The sequence below is a fragment of the Camelina sativa genome, chromosome 19 (genome assembly GCF_030686135.1).
Source record: "Camelina sativa cultivar CO46 ecotype springtype chromosome 19, ASM3068613v1".
Lineage (NCBI taxonomy): Eukaryota > Viridiplantae > Streptophyta > Magnoliopsida > Brassicales > Brassicaceae > Camelina > Camelina sativa.
The window spans coordinates 19582634-19600880 of NC_141898.1; the positions used below are offsets into that span (position 1 = coordinate 19582634).

At 37.9% G+C, this 18247-nt stretch overlaps 1 non-coding gene across 1 annotated transcript; it reads left to right on the forward strand.

The window, feature by feature from the left end:
• Positions 1 to 4773: 4773 nt before the first annotated feature.
• LOC147920816 (small nucleolar RNA R71) lies at positions 4774 to 4880 on the forward strand. The gene has a single exon (XR_015591813.1). It is a non-coding gene; the product is annotated as a small nucleolar RNA R71 (small nucleolar RNA).
• Positions 4881 to 18247: the final 13367 nt, after the last annotated feature.

The following is an 18247-nucleotide window of genomic DNA, read 5'->3' on the forward strand; positions in this document are numbered from 1 at the left end:
TTCTTTCTTTATTGATCTTTGAGCTCTCATACGCATTAAGTCTGATTTCTTCCAATTCATGTAGATCAAGAGTCCTCTTAGCCTGAGCTGTGTCAATATCCAAGTTCAGCAGCTTGATAGCCCAAAGCTCCTTGTACTCAACCTCCACAGGGAGATGACATGTTTTACCATATACCAATTGAAATGGTGTTCTGCCTATTGGTGTCTTGAATGCTGTTCTGTACGCCCAGAGAGTCTCATCCAACTTGACAGACTAATCTTTCTTCGAAACCCCAACAATCCTTGACAGGATACCTTTGATCTGCTTATTCGAGACTTCAACCTGTCCGCTGGTCTGAGGGTGATACGCAGTAGACACCATGTGCTTGACACCATACTTTCTCAGCATACTCTCAAACACCTTGTTGATGAAGTTAGTTCCACCATCACTGATCACGGCTCTGGATATCCCATACCTTGGAAAACTTATACTTTTGAACAGCTTCAGAACAACCTTGTGATCATTGGTAGGACTGGCAATGGCTTCGACCCACTTAGATACATAATCAACTGCCACTAGAATATAGACATTACCATTTGATGGAGGGTTAAAAGGTCCCATGTAGTCTATACTCCAAACATCAAATATCTCCACTTCCAGGATCGGATTTTGGGGCATCCCGTTCCTCCATGTGATGTTGCCCATCCTCTGACAAGCGTCACACTTGGTGATGAAGCTGTGAGCATCTTTGAACAAGGTTGGCCGCCAGAGACCTGCTTGAAGAACCTTCTGGGCTGTCTTGAATGTGGCGAAGTGACCTCCATAGGTGGAGCCGTGACAATGCACAAGCACTCCCTGCACTTCTCCTTCTGTTATGCATCTCCTGAACAGACCGTCAGAACCCCTCTTGTACAGATAGGGTTCATCCCAGAAGTAGTGGATAACCTCTCTGAAAAGCTTCTTCTTCCTGTAAGGATCCATGTCATCAGGAACTTCTCCACAGACCTTGTAATTCACGACATCTGCATACCATGGTGCAGTCTCAGAAGTGATCTCCATGCATCTGATTCTGAGGTTGTCAAGCTCCGTGTCATGCATCTGCTCACAAACCTGGGCAACCAGAAGTTGTTCCTCAGGCATTGAATCATCTATGGGAACATCATCTTCAATCCTCATTCTTGACAGGTGGTCCGCAACTCCATTTTCTATGCCTTTCTTGTCAACAATCTCCATGTCAAACTCCTGAAGTAGCAGAATCCATCTCAACAGTCTCGACTTGGTATCCATCTTCGAATAGATGTGTCTCAGAGCAGCATGGTCTGTATACACTATGACTTTCGAACCCACAAGGTAACTCCTGAATTTTTCGAATGCAAACACAACTGGTATAAGTTCCTTCTCCGTAGTAGCGTATCTTCCTTGAGTCTCGTCCAAGGTGCGACTCGCGTAGTAGATGACATGAAGCTTATTGTCAATACGCTGTCCTAGAACAGCTCCAACTGCGAAGTCTGAAGCGTCACACATAATCTCAAACGGATGATCCCAGTTCGGAGCTTGTACTATGGGTGCCAAAACCACGGCCTCCTTGATCTTTCTGAAAGCTTCCAAGCATGCTGCATCAAATTCGAACTCAACTTCCTTGCACAACAACCTTGTCAATGGTCTTGCAATTTTTAAGAAGTCTTTGATGAATCTCCTGTAAAACCCAGCATGTCCCAGAAAACTTCTGATATCCTTCACTGTCGTAGGCAGTTGAAGCTGAACCATTGACCTCAATCTTTGCCTTGTCAACCTCAATTCCTCTTTCAGAAATTTTGTGTCCCAGAACGATCCCTTCTTCAACCATGAAATGGCACTTCTCCCAGTTCAGCATCATGTTCATCTCCTCACATCGCGTCAATACCCTGCACAGATTTAACAAACAAGAGGAGAAAGTGGAACCTTATACAGAGAAGTCATACATAAACACTTCCACTGACTCCTCAATCAAATCCGAGAAGATCAAAGTCATAGACCTCTGAAAGGTGGCAGGAGCATTGCACAAACCAAATGCCATGCGTCTATAGGCAAAAGTGCCATAAGGACAAGTAAAGGTTTTCTTTTCCTGATCATTTGGGTGGATAGGGATTTGGAAGAATCCATTATACCCATCAAGGAAAAAGTAATAAGGATGACTAGCTAGTCTATCCAACATTTGATCAATGAAAGGCAGAGAAAAATGATCTTTCCTAGAAACAACATTCAACTTCCTATAATCAATGCACATCCTATGTCCTGTGATGGTCCTAGTTGGGATTAGCTCATTTTTTTCATTTTTGATAACAGTGATTCCTCCCTTTTTAGGTACACAGTGCACTGGAGATACCCAAGTACTATCAGAGATATGATAGATAACTCCAGCATCAAGCAGTTTTAAAATTTCTTTCTTTACTACTTCCTTCAGGTTAGGATTCAATCTCCTTTGGGGTGAGATTGATCCTATTTGTTCAAAGACTAGGTGAGATTCCCTTGATATCATCTAAAGAATAACCTATAGCCTTTCTATATTTCTTAAGCTCAGTTACTAGCATCCTAAATTCATCATCACTCAACCTAGCATTCATTATGACAGGATAAGTAGAATTGATTCCTAGAAAAACGTACCTGAGTCCGGAAGGGAGAGTTTTGAGTTCTACCTTTGGAGCTTTCAGTTACGACCAGTCGTCAGCATGGGAGTCTGGAATGTTCACAGTTGAGTGGGAGGGGTGCGACTTGATCGAGTGGGACATCGGTGTCTCGATTTGGGTCTTGACGTCGGTCGAGTCGGAGATATCACGTTCTAAACTCTCTGTCCCAACTACACATACCTCCTCTGCGTCAGATAGCTGCTCGAATTGCTCTGGTCCATCCGTTTCTCTGTAGGAGTCTAGCAGATTCTTGTAACAAGTGGTCTCCTCATGCAGGAACCCTTCTTCTCCACCCTTGGTCAAAGCAGTCTTGAGATGATCCTCCTCAGCTAATTCCTCCAACAACTCATCAGCCAATTTATCCATTTCTTCAATGTAGAAGACTTGTCCTCCTATCATTGGCTTCTTCAAGGTATCCTTGATGTCAAACTTCATAGTGAAGTCGTCGCCCAAATTAAGGTCAATCTTGCCATTTCTGACATCAATGATGGCTCCAGCTGTCGCCAGGAACGATCTTCCTAAGATCAGAGGATCTTTTGGTTCTTCATCCATCTCCAGAACTACAAAGTCGGTTGGCACTTCCACGGCTCTGATCCTGACGGGTAAGTCTTCTAAAATACCATTTGGAAGTCTCACTGATATGTTTGCAAGGATGAGAGAGATGTCGCAACCCTTGAACCTTGTAAAACCCAACCTCGTAGCAACAGAGAGTGGCATCAGATTAACTGAAGCGCCAAGATCACATAGGCACCTGTCAAAAGACATAGGTCCAAGGGAGCAAGGTAGAGTCAATGATCCAGGATCTTTGAGCTTCTTGGGTACAATCTTCTTCTGGATGATTGCACTGCACTCAAGACTTAGTACCACCATGCCTCAAACTTCTGTTAACCTCTCCATCACTAAGTCCTTGAGGAATTTCTGGTAGTGAGGAACAAGTGTGAATGCATCCAGCAATGGCATTCTCAACTCAATCTCATTGACTTGTTTTTCGAACAAGGCTTTGTACTTCTCAGTAAGCTGCTTCTTAAACCTCACTGGAAATGGTAGAGGATGCTTCTACGGTGGGGGGATGAATCTTGCAGGTCTGTCATCATAAACAACAGGCTCCTTAGCAGCTTCAGGTTCGGAATGCTTCACTGGTTCAACCGGATCCTTGACTGATTCGGCTGGGTTCTTCATTTGAGCTTCATCCTGAACAAAATCCTCCCCATCTAACTCCTCACTGTCCTAAGTGACTTCTGGAACTCCCTGTCTGGGAGGCAATGTTTTCCCAATTCTCAACGTAATTGCATTTGCAAACTCCTTGGGGTTCTGAACAGCTTTCCCTGGGAATTAGCCAGACTTTGGTGCAGAAGTAGATGCAGATTGGCCTTCCATGTACCTTATCTTTGAATTCAGAGTTTCGAATTTGACGTTCAGATCATTGTAGGAACATTCCATCCTCTGACTAAGATAGCAGTATCCATAGAACCGCTAGCTTGACCCTGAAGAAGTTGTTGCATCATTTTCTTCATTTCTTGATCTGGGGCTGTAGTAGGGTGAACTTGTTGAGGGCAGAATCCTGGCGGTGGTCCTAAGGGAGCCTGATAACCTTATTGGAACTGTTGTTTAGGAGCGAATCCCGGATTGTAAGGCACAAAATGTTGTTGTTGACCTTGTTGTTGTTGTTGAGGCGGGTACACCTGATCTTGTGGATTAGCAACGTTGTTACTTCTATAAGAAAAATTGGGGTTTGCCTTGTATTGGTTGTAACCTTTGTTGTATCCACCCTAATTATGGACATAGCTGATCTCTTCAGTCTGCTCACCCTCCCTATATGGAATTTGGAACAGATCATCGTCAGATACATAGTGGATGCTCCTCTGCTGGCTTAGCAAGATACGGTCAAGTTTCTCATTGACATTCTTGAGGTCCTTCTTGTACTTCTCCTCAGACCCAGCGTCGCCTCTAATTGTACGATCATAGTCTTCATGTCGTTGCCGTCAGACTAGGCGAGATTCTCAACCAGTTGCCAACCTTCATCTACGTCCTTGTTCAGGAAGTTACCGTTAGAAGCATTGTCAAGCAGCATACGTATCCTTGGTAGTAACACCCCGGTAGAGAGTGCTCAGCAGTGACTCGTTGCTGAATCCATGGTGCGGACACTGGCTGTGGTAACCCTTGAAACGCTCCCAGGCTTCACAAAATGATTCTAAGCTCTTCTGAGTAAAGCTAGAAATCTCATTCCTGAGACGGACTGTTCTGTAGTTGGAGAAGAACTTGGCCAAAAATACTTTCTTGTAACCATCATCCCAAGTTGTAATTGATCCCTTGGGAAGGTTTTTCTCCCATTGATGAGCTTTGTCTCCCAGGGAGAACGGGAAGAGGCGCAACTTGAAACCATCCTCACTCACGCTGTTGATCTTGGTGAGAGTACACAGACGGTCAAACTCGTCCAAATGGTCCAGTGGATCCTCCATAGGCAACCCATGAAACTTGTTCCCCTGGATCATGGAGATCAGACTGCCTTTGATTTCGAAGTTGTTGTTCTGCACGGTGGGAGGGACGATTCCAGCTCGCTAAGTATGAGTGTTTGGTGCATCCCCAGAACCAATGTTGCGCGGTCCCGGCTTTGGGCCATTCGGTTGTTCCATAGTGACTTTGTAGAAGAAATCAAGTGCAAAAACTTAATAAACTCGGAGATGTCGGATTACAAGTCTCAGAGCGTTTTTTAGTGGCTAGGTCAAACCTTAGAAAAGAAAACGAGATAAAAGTTAAGATGTCCTCTGCCAAGACTTAACAAAACTTATTTATAGTAAAAACATGTAAATCCCTAAAACTTAAAACGACAAGATAGAGCGTCGGTTCGGGAGTCTCCTGAAGCTTGTCACACAGAGCGTCTTCCTACCATGCGCAATTTTGTCTGTGTGCGTCCAGTAGCTCGATTAATGTGAGTGAAAATGGCTCGATTGAGTGTTCGCGACTGGGTACTTGAGAGTGGCTCGATTGAGTGTTCCCGACTGGTGACTTCAGAGTGGCTCGATTGCGTGGCGGAGAGTGGCTCGATTTTGTGTCTGAGAGTCTGCGTTTCCGACGTCTCCTAGACACCTGAAATACTCCAAAATGCACAATGTATGCAAGGATGATGCAAAAACTTCCTAAACATGCAAATTGTATAAAAAGGGTTCTAAAATGATGCAAAACGACTAGTTATCCTAGCTAAATGTATGTCAAATGCATGCTAAGGAGACGCAAAATATAGACATATCACTTAACAAAAAAAAACTTAAAAACTACACCTACATGCTTTCGAGCACGGGCTTTAAACGAAGTTTGGCCTGAACGATGCTTGTATATTCCGGTGCCATCCGGATCATGATAGAGAGCATTCCGACTGTTGTTACTCTTGATTTCTGATTTGGGATCAAGCAAATACCGAACAAGACCTTCCCATACTTGAGGATCAATCCACCGTGGCTTTGCCTCATCACCTTTTAGCTTCCACTTTAACTTCCACCGTGACACTTGATCACACATCCTGTCCTTTAACTTGTCTTCAAACTCTTGCCTCACTCTATCGTTTATGCAACAGTCCCAATTGTATATTTGCTTCCAAAAAAAAAACACTATTAGTCTATGTTTACGTAAGGCAAGTATGCAACATATTGTAAAACAGCAAAGTCAGATTTGACTTACCGCAAAAGTTGCATACCAACGGTCTACCACTTTTGTCGGTGTCTTTGTCCAATTGGCATGAGGCTATTTGAAATCTCTTTCAAATATGCTTCATACAGTAGCCGCAACATATGAATCTTGGTCAAACCTTCAAAACAAATACAGCAGATTAATCTTCCATGCAAATCATTAGAATTATATTACAAAATTAAAAATTAAAACAGATTTCTTACCAGAGAGTCCCTGGAGGTCAGCGCGGATCTAGCTTTGTTAAAGCTGAACGTTCAGGACTATCGAGTAGCTCCTCCAAGTTTAGGTTGTTGAGATGTGCAGATGCCACTTCAGAAGAGGAAAGCTCGGGTTGAGATGTGCCAATGTTAGGAGCCGCCGTAGTGCCACCATGTCCATGAGAGGGTGAAGGCGTATTATAAGTAGACGTCGCATGCAGTGGTTGTGAGGTTGCACTGCGGCTATTTTGGACCAAGTGTTAGCTGTGAGAACCAGAGGGAGCCCGACGATTAGAACAAGTGGGAGCGGGTAAACCTTGATCCGAGAGGAATCTAGTGTAATTGTTGCCTCCAAACATCTATAACAAAAGAAAATCGAAATCAAAATTAGTAATTAATACAAAACGAAATCAAAATCAAAATCGAAATCTAAACGAAAATTAGATTAGGGTTTATACAAAACAAAATCAAAAGGAAATTAAAACGATATTAGGGTTTATAGAAAACGAAATCAAAACGAAATTAAAACGAGATTAGGGTTTATACAAAATGAAATCAAAACCAAATACAAAATATAATCAAAAACGAAATCAAAACGAGATTAGAGTTTCTACATCTCTTGCAATTGGGGTAATGTTAATTTCCCATCTCTTGTAATATGTAAATCGATCCTTGCACATATTTCCGCCAAATCCAACCTAGATCTCCTGCTATATTTTGTTTTCCCTAACGATGAAATTATCGAAAAGTTTTTCTCAATGTGCATCACGTCAAGGTTGTTCCGCAACAGAAGATCTATCCAATATGGAAGCTCCCAAAAAATACTTTGCTTGTGCCAATTGTGAGCGCTTCCATAGTCATCTGGCATGTTTACTTGTGTGTGCCAGTTACCCCCCACGTTTACATGTTTCTTGAGCGCCATAGTAATCGATCTGCTCAAAAAAATCATTTCCAAAGACATAAGTTGGTGGAGGAACACGCACAACTTTATTCTTTCTAAACAACTTCTTGTTCTTCCGGTACGGATGATGCAAAGGAAGAAACCGACGATGACAATCAAACCAACAACGCCCATACTTTAATTGAAATGCCTTTGTAAGATCAAGACAATAAGGACATGATAATCTTCTGTGTGTTGTCCACCCAGATAACATTTTGTACATAGGGAAGTCACTAATTGTCCACATTAGCACTGCCCGCATATTGAAATTTTGTTTTCTCGACGAATCGAACGTCTGAAACCTTCATACCACAATGGGTTCAGCTAATGAATCAGAGGTTGCAAGAAGATATCTAGAGCTCGCTTCGGATGCTTTGGACCTGGTACCAAAATACTCATGAACAAAAATTCACTTTGCATACACATATCTGGAGGAAGATTGTATAGCGTCAATATAACATGCCATAAAGAATATTGTCTCCCTGACATACCAAATGGACTAAAACCATCTGTACACAACCCAAGATAAACATTCCTACACTCTTAAGCAAAGTCAGGATATACCGATTGAAAATGTTTCCACGCCTTTGCATCAGATGGGTGTGTAATTTCTCCTTCTTCAGTAGAATGTTCTGCATGCCATCTCATTGCCGCTGCAGTCCGTTTTGATTGGTATAGGCGTTTCAATCTATCAGCAATAGGCAGTACCACATACTTTTATATGGCACTCGCGTCCTTCTTTGAGTAGGCTGATATGTCGGCTTCCCGCAAAACCGACATTCCTGCAACTTAGCATCATCTTTCCAAAAAATCTTGCAATAGTCAACGCACACATCAATCATTTCAGATGGTAATCCAAGACTCGCAACCAACTTCTGTATTTCATAGTAGTTCTCAGCCGATACATTATCAGCTGCAAATACTCTTTAATGAGTTCAGCCCAAGAATCCATGCAAATCTCACTTAAGTTATTATCAGCTTTAATTGTCATCATCCTAGATGCCAATGATAACTTAGAATGCCCTTCTCTACATCCATCGTAGATAGGTTGATTTGCAGCATCTAACATAGCATAAAAACATTGTGCATCTACGTTGGGTTCTTTCGTATTATTCTCAGGAAATGCAGCAGTAGTTTCATGAAATGCATCATTAACCATATCATGAAATCCATTTTCCTCATTGTACCCATAAAAACCAAATTGATCAGATTCTTGATGACCATAAATACTAGCTTAATCAACAGCATAATTCTACTTCCAACGTTACTGCTACAACCATCTCCATGATGTAACCATACATAGTAATTCGGCATAAATCCTCTATCATAAAGATGCTTCTTCACTAGATTAACTTCCAAATATTTATCGTTTAAGCACTTACGACATGAACAAAATATTGTACCGTTTTCACGAGCAAAGTCTTGGTTTGTTGCCTCGTACATGAAACCGCGCAACCCATCACAAAACTCTTTGGTCACATCACTGGTCTCCAGATCTCTGTGATTGTACATCCACCGTCGTATTGTGTATATCTCATGCTCCCCGCCTCCAAACATTATTATGAAATTTAAAAGTTTTTAGACTTTTTTTTGTAGCTTTTTTTCTTTCACAAGATTTTTTTGGGTAGTAAAAGTGTTTTTGTTGCAAGTGTTTTGTGTTGTGGTTTCCATGGATCATGAACTTGCTATTTATAGGCTTACTAAAAATAACTGCTATGGATTTGCTAGGGAAATTTGCAAGGGATTCGCTAGAGATATTTAAAATTTTTATTTTTTTGCAATGGATTGGTGAGGCTGTTACTGTTTTCCCGACATAACAGTTACACTCAGGGAAAATGTGGCTATCGACATTTTCGTCCCTTGCAACTCCCTCGCAAATTTGCTATGGAATGCGTCATCGCTAATCCGTCGCAATATTGCAAGGGAGTTGCGAGTGGTTTGTGAGGAAGTTTCACGGGCTCGCAAATCTGTATGAAATCCCTCAAACATTTGCAAGGAATTTCGTCATCGTAAATTTTGTGAGGGAATTGCAAGTACTCTAGTCTTCCTAGCAAATTACTCGCAAATTCGTCGTAAATTTCCGAGGGTAGACTGCCGTCGCAGATTTGCGAGGGCAGACTGCCATCGCAGATTTCCGTCGCAAATAGCGTATTTCTTGAAGTGTGAGTTTATGTGAAGTTTGTTGTTTGTTCTTGAGAGATTATTCCTTGGGAGTGGAGATATGAGGTTAAGGACGTGTTGGGACGTGATTTTATGTGTTTCTCGTAGTTTCAGAGTCAGATCCGCTTGTTTAAGAGGTGATTGTGTTACCATGGCTTATCTAAGTGTTTAGATGTGTATTTTGTGTGTTTTTTGGTTATTGATTGTTTGTTTGCTTGTTTGTGCTTGGATGTCGTGGTGGTTGTGGCTTGTTGAGGTTGAATTAGCTCATACGGACAATGTGGCGTCGGTTGGAGTCAAGAGAAGTCGAGAGAGATCGTGTTTAGGGATGATCCGTGCAACTGCATCGATCGATGCAAGGAGTGAATTGGTCAATTCAGTTAGGGATTTGATGGAGACGCGAGGTTGCATCACTCGATGTAAGGAGTGCATCGGTTGAGGCAGCTAGGTATTTGATTGAGACGCGAGGTTGCATCGGTTGATGCACGGAGTGCATCGGTCGATGCAACTAGGGTTTTGATGGAGACACTTGGTAGCATCGGTCGATGCAGCTAGGAATTTGATGGAGACGCGAGGTTGTATTGGTCAATGCAAGAAGTGCATCGGTCAATGCAAGGGCATTGCATCGATCGACGTAAGGAGTGCGTCGGTCGACGAAAGGACGCAAGGTCGACGCATGTGTTCAGAGTTGGCTGGTTAGCTTGCTTTTATGTATTGTTAGTGTTTGTCTTTTCGCTTGTGTGTATCGCCCAATAGATGGGAGGATTGCCTCACTGGGTATTTGTAATAATATTCACGTATCTCAATTATTGTTTGTGCTGCAAGTAAAGACAAAGTGTGATCATGGAATCAAAGCGATGAAGAGGAAAATGCTGTAGAAACTCGATTGATTGTGGTCTGGCTGATGTTAGGTTCCTAGAGTTGGATCTTTAGATTATTGTTAGGATGATGGTTATTTGCTTCTTGATATTGTTGGATTATGAATTGTTAGACGTTGATATTTGGTTATTCGTTGTTTTAATTTGTTGCTATTTTTGCTGTTGAATTGAATGTGGTTAGGTTGGTAGTGAGTATGGGATCATTAGTTGAATCATTATATTTATAAAAAAAAAAACAGGTCAACTTGTTTCAAAAATATTTCTCGAAACCGAGATGTCACAAAAAAAAGTAAAACTATGAGCGTTCAAGTACATTTGGTGATACTGTTAAAATCGATCGTACCGTTAGGAGTTATAAAGAGTCAAGATGGCCAGTAAGCTTTTTATTGGGATATCTCAAGCCCTAAAACAATTCTTGAACCATTAGATATGTGTGTAGTTGTGATCAGAAAATTCAGGTCCGATTATGTGCTTTGGCAACCCGTTGAAGAAAAAGAGTTATCATTGTTCATACCATTGAAATAATAAACTCTCCGTGAGTCTTGGTTATGTGGATAGCTTCGGTAGCTAGTATGTGTTTGCCTTGGTTGATTCATTAACGTTAACGTTTCATTCAAATCATTTTGCATGCATAATATTTTTTAGGCCTAGGCATAATATCCAGGTACGCAGTAACCAAGAAATATCTGAACGGAGGCTAATTTATACTCTTCGTTTCGTAATATAGTATGTTTAGAAAAGTAGTTTTGTTTTATAATATAGGATATTTTCATATTTTCATGTAACTTTTAGATTAATTTTATATTTTATGTTATGAAATCTTGTTTATGATTTATTAAATTTTTTAAAAGTAGTTATTTTTTAGTATACGTGTTGTAGCTAAAACATCCTATATTTTGATTTTGATACGGAAAAAGTATATCTGAAGAATCGAAACCGCAACGAGAACATAATGAGTACTCCTAATTACCAGAAATATAATTACTTATAATTAATATCCTATAAATTACAATTATAAATGCGGAAATATCAGTTATTTTCTGACAGAAATAACTAAAAAACCATTAAAAAAAATTTCTGATATTTTAGATATCCAAACCGAACCAAGCCTAAACATAACCAAAACAAACCCGAATCAAAATTTTAAAATATCCTAATGGATCTTAAAACTATGACCAAATTACCCAAACAAAAATCTAAATTGGGAGGCCTAGTTGTAGCTAAGGAGTGATAGAAAAGTATGTAAATAATGGACTTATCTGATATAATCCCTGTTTTAAAAATCGTGCAAGACAGTTGATTCCTCGCCGGAAAATCGCTCGGGGTGCCAGGCCGCCGAGATTATGTTGTAATCGGAAAGTTCAAAAAAATAACTATTTTACTCCTTTAATTTTAGGTTCAAATTTAAAGAAAAAAAGAAGAAGAAAGTGAACCAAATGAAGGAAAAAAACCAAGCCATCATCTAGGGTTGCAGAAAGAGAAGGAAGAAGACGATAAGAAAAAGACGTTTATACATTTTATTAATAATCAAGTTAAAAAAGCAGCTGAAAATGTTTTTTGGGACTCGAACCACTACATAATTCCAAATATACTCAATTTCTATACAAATAACTAATATATATAAGTAAACTATTAAAAATCTTAAAATTATGCCCCGATTAATCCCCGTTTAATACCCACTTTTTCCGTTAGTCGTTAGGCCCATTTCGACCGCTCAACTAGCGCTTAACGATTTTTAAAACAGGGGATATAACTAAATAAAATAAAAAGGGGAGCCAAACCAAACAAAAAAAAAGTAAATAGGTTTTATATGATTTAAGTTTGTACAAAACCAATAAACCATAAAATGAAGAAAACTAATACCGAACTGTACATGTTTATTGCAATTAAATTTTATAGCGAAAAACAACTATAAAAATCAAGACACCGAAACAAAAACCGGAAAATTCTTGGGTTCACTCCTAGGGACGAACCTCTCTTATTCACCCGCTCTTAAGTAGCTAATCAAAATTTTACCATGTAATTTAATTAAACAAACTAAAATAATTAATATTATCTAAATAAAATAATTAAAATAAATGATCGAATTTTAATAAGATAAAAAAAATTAAATCTGAATTTTAAAATCATTAACTCTAACATTATTTATAGTTTAATTAAAAAAACTAAACTATGATCATTTTTTATAAATCCAAACTGACATATAATTTTGTCTAAATTGTAAAATCTAAACCTTAATCACTCTTTTACAAACCCAAACCAAATTAATTTTATTTCATTATAAAATCTAAACCTTAATCCTCATTTATAAACTCAAACAGACATATAATTTTGTTTAATTGTAAATTTTAAATCCTAAATCTTAACCACTCTTTTATAAATCCAAACCAACAAATCTTTTTTTTTAATTTATAAAATCTTAGTCTTTCTTTATAAACTCAAACCGACATATAATTTTGTTTAATTGTAAAATATAAATCCTAACTTCTCTTTTATAAATTCTACTCGACATATAATTTTCTTAAGAAAAAATTTACATATATATTTTTCTTCTTTTATTTGTTTTTTTTTAAATTTAGTTTTGATTTATTTTTTAAATATAATATAATATGACATATTATTATATTTTTATTAGCTAACTAAGAAGGGATGAATAAGAGAGATTAACCTAAACCAAAAAAATTTAAAATAAAAAAAAACTGAGCTTTTTTTTTTTTGCAGAGAATTTTCTTTCAACAGAAGACTGAGCTATCCCTACGGATTAGTCAGTTACTCCACTTATGGATGTATGTCTATATTACTATAATTAGAAAATAATCATACAAATAAGGCTAAATTTTGATAGAGTAAGACGACATCTTTTTAAGTTTTGTTTAAGTGTACGTTAAATAAACAATTGTGTATTTTATTTTTTTCATTGGCCGACATTTTTTTAATAGAAAACAGGGAAGGAAGTGTGAGGCTGAGTCAGAGTGGCAGAGAGATCCCCTCGTGCGGCACGCTATTTGTTCTCTTCGCTTCACCCCAAACCTCATTATCATATTCATCACTTTGTAGATCTTTGACCATTGACCTCCCACCCACCCCTCCCCTTTCAATATGGACTAATCCCATATTATAAAAACCTTAATCTACGTCTATCGTTTACACATAACACATGCATATCATACATGAGATTTGGTCCAATATAGCAAAGGTCTATCTCGTTTTTTTTTCCTTGTATCACTATTCACTATAGTTCCTTTTTCCTTTATTTCTTATTACCAAACACTGTGTACATTTTCACAAATTTTGTTGAAAGTTTAAATCACACGAATTTTCAGTTTTAATCGCACCAAGTTATATTATTTTTTGTTTAATTTTAGCGCAACTCTCTTCTGAATTTTTTTTTAAAAAAAACTTAAATATATATATTTACCCAAAAATCTAATATATTTCCCCAATGAAAGGTTTCAAAACATTTTCTTCTCTATGCTATATTTAGTTTTTAGAAACTAAAGAGCGTAGATCACATAGGCGATTTTTCAGAAGTTATGCAATATTTATCCAAAATCATATTCATGGAGAAGGAAGGGAACGTGAGAAAATGATGGAGTCCATGATGTGTATAAGAAATATGTGAAGAATCACCAGAATTGGTTTACAAATTGTTTCCCTAGACGAAAAATTATGAGATTACGGAAAGAAAGACAAATATAGATCGTGACATGACTACAGTAACTGCAAGAGCATTTTGTGTAATACGAGGCATCGTCAAGTAGTCACGGTGTATAGTTTTATCTTGTTCTTATCCTTATATTTCTGTTATCGTTATTACTTTATTTGTTTTATTGGACAAGATTTTTTGTCAAACCCAACACAAACATTGCCCCAATCCATTAATTATCGATGACCCATTTAGCTTCATTGACACGAAACAGTCGAGCGTCATACATAGGGATCTGTCAAATGTTTTGCAAACCTCAACAAGTATAAAGACTTTGTAGCTGTTGTTGTACGGTATTTCAACGTACATAGTATCTTTTTTTCTTAATCAATTTTGTTTTCTTCATGTTTTTATGTTCACATGTAAAACTTCTTTATTTTCATGCCATGTAAACTTTTGTGCTTAATTATCATATACATTATATGGTATACTGATAACTAAGCACAAATTCAGAGAAAGATGAACCTAAATCTATTATGCACTAATTCATGCCACAAAAATTTTAAATTTTGGACTTACAATTACTAAAAAAAAATTTGGACCTATCAAAGATTTTTCCAAGTTTGATCAACTAAACTTAAATTCCATCCGAAACTTTACGAATTCAATTTTTCTTGGCATATACTTATTTCCAATCTGGGTAAGGCTGGGGTTTCTAACGTACAAGTTTTAAATACTTTGACTAAATGTATATTCAGTTTGACTCTAACCAAACCACACATATAAAATAACAACAATGAAACTAAGGAAAAATGTCATAATTTATAATGTTTTCAAATGATTTCATAATCTTGTTAAGTGTTTATATCTACAAAATGAGAATTGCGGCAGAAAAAAAAAAGAGGAACGTTGACATTGGATCCTCTAATCCTCTGCATAGCACGTGAGGCTTTCTTACATTACATCCATTTTGTAGTTCCTAAATTTTGTTCTTTTCTTTTGAGTTTTTTTTTTAATCTCTCTTTTTGAGGTTCGTAAAATTGTATGGTTAAACTTCGATATGCTGTTGTCAACATCAGAGTCCACGTGCCTTGTACTTTTTTCGAATTGGTCGGTTCTGACTTACGTGGGTTTACACTGATATAACAAGTATAATGTTCGTGTAGTGTATTGAGTGTTTTGAGTATTGTAAGAACAATCATTGTTACGTTTTACAGTATCCTATAAAATTGGGATGTCTAGATTTTTTGAACAATATTAAACAACATTGTTGTCTACGTAAATTGGAGACTTAAACGCGCCTATACTATTGTTGATTTTTTCCCATCGTTTTACAATCCTTGGACATGATTGAGCCGAATCCGTCCAAGTTGTAAATGGTGTGCACTTAATTGCGGAAATTGATCATGTACCAGATAAAATAAGTGGATATATAAATAGGCAAATTATTCAAGGAAATGCAAAAGAAAAAAAATAACAAAAGTTACGTATATTGGTTGTTTTTTTTAAGGCTTATTCAGAGAAAGGATTTAAAGGTAATTTTTATGTTAGACAATATTGACAAGAAATCTCGTCAAAACGTGAGTTTGGGCCAAAAGATAAGAAGCAAAACAAGCTTTAAAGAGAAACAACCACAAAACTTTGTAGGATCAAGTGAACTGAAAAACATATCTAAAATAATTGAGAGTACGACGGATGAAATACATATGAGTAGTATGCCACCTGAATACTAGCTTTTCTTGTCCTCCGCATCTTTAATTTCAAAATTCTTATGTTGTATCATGTAAATTTCTTTCTCCAACTCATCATGAAAAAAATTCGTCTTCTTCCAATGCATCAAACAACACAAAAATAATTTAACCAATTACATTACTTAAACCGTTCTAATATCTTTTCACTTAACCGTTTTAAAATCGTAAGAGTTATAATACCAATTGAAACAACACGATCCATTTTCTATAAATAAATATCTCATAATATTTAATTACGACAACAAACAACAATCATTAACAAACCGACAATAACTAATCCCAGATTAATATTGAACCATCAACATGCATATTAGAAACATATAAACCAAACTAACAAAACCAACAACTGAGATTCTAGATTATCTTCCTCCTCATTGCCATGATTCTAAGTAACACTTTACTTGCACTACAAGAAAAGAGATCTGTGAGTTATCACAAATACTCAATAAGGTGATCTTCCCATATACTAGATTATACAGATGAACAAATCAGATCATACACAAGAACCTTAACAACAAGCAAACCAGACAATTAGAAAAACAAATCTGCATCAACAGACAGCTGGTCTCGATCGACATCCTCCTGGTGTTGATCGACACCACCACCATACAACACTACTTCTGTTTTCGTGTTACCTTGATATCGTCGACACCCACCTTGATTCCTCCTCACGACCAACAATATGTGTCGGAAACGACCCGACTCATTTAAAAAAAATAAAAATAAATTAATTAACTAGTGATTTCATACCCACTAGTCACCTAACCACAATCAACCAAACCGCATAAAATATCCAACAGATACCATTAAACCAATAACCAATAAATAATAAAATAATAATTCAATAACTCAATCCAGCAAAACCATAAACCATAACCAGCATCCTAGAAAAATTTTATGACTCAACTCTAACAACCTAACCAAAGCTAGACGACACATCAATGAGCCACTAGAACATCCTCCTCTTCATCGTCTTGATTCCACGATCATACTTTGCCTTTACCTACACCACAACACATATAAGATCCGTGAGTATATCATAAATACTCAGTGAGGCAATCATCTCATCTACTGGGCTATACACACAAGCAATTGCATCGACCATCAAACAACAATCAATAACCATACAACAAACTAGGACAACTGCATCGACCGACACCAACCCATGCATCGACTGACACAACCTGGGGTTGCATCGACCGATGCAAGTTTCACCTGCATCGACCAACACTAGCACTGCATCGACCGATGCATGCTCGACATTTCACAAAAATCACTAATTGCATCGATTGACACCTCCACATGGCATCGACTAACGTTCCTAGGTCAAATTGCGACATTCTCGCATTGCATCGACCGACGCACAAAGTGCATCACATGCCGAGCATCGTTCTTCCCCGAAGCTTCTTGCCGAATCTCCATTCCTAAACCACCAAAACACGATCCAAAACCACAAAGAAGCTTCCCAAAGCCTCAAATGACACATAAACACTCTGCCAAGCCAAGAAATCAACCACATAACACATAAACAAGAAAGATCAGAGAATCTCAAGCTTAGATAAGCCATGGTCATGCACTCACCTTTGCCAAGAAGATTATGACCCTCAAACACGCAGATCTACACTCCTAGCAAGCTTTTACAACGATCCCAGCTACAGATCTCCACCAGAACAGCCACAAATCTCTCAAAACTCTCAAGAACACTCAGGAATTTCTTTCTCTCTTTCTTTTTCTCCAAAAACGGCCAAACTCAGCCAAACCCTCAAGTTCTCCTTTTATACACGATTTCAGGGTTTCCTAACCCCAAAATGCAATGTTTAACTTAAACTCGTTCATGAAAACCGACCTTGCATCGATCGACACCACTTGCATTGATCGATGCACATCCCAAACCTGGATTCCGGTTCGCGGATGTTACAGTGTCAGTCGACACCCTATTCCTATAATACCTCCATTGACAATTTTTCCTCCATCAATCAACTTTGTTTTTCCACCACATCATCTCATACGACGACACATCCAAGGAACAACCACACAACATCACACAAACACCAAAAACACACAAAAAACATCAAATAATCAATTACACAATCCACCAAACAAATCATAGAAATTCTAATTATCCAGGTAATTATCATAGTCATGCACTCACTTCTGATTTAAATTGATTAGGACGAAGGACAGTAACGGAAACAACACGACGAAACCTCTTTCTCTTTGTAATAACAAAACACAACTAGAACAAAAAAAAAAAAGGCTTTGTCGAATTTTAAAGTTTTAGGATTTTTTCCAAAAAGCAAACCAAGCCAGACCGACCAACCTTCAAAATTGTTGGTGTTTATCAA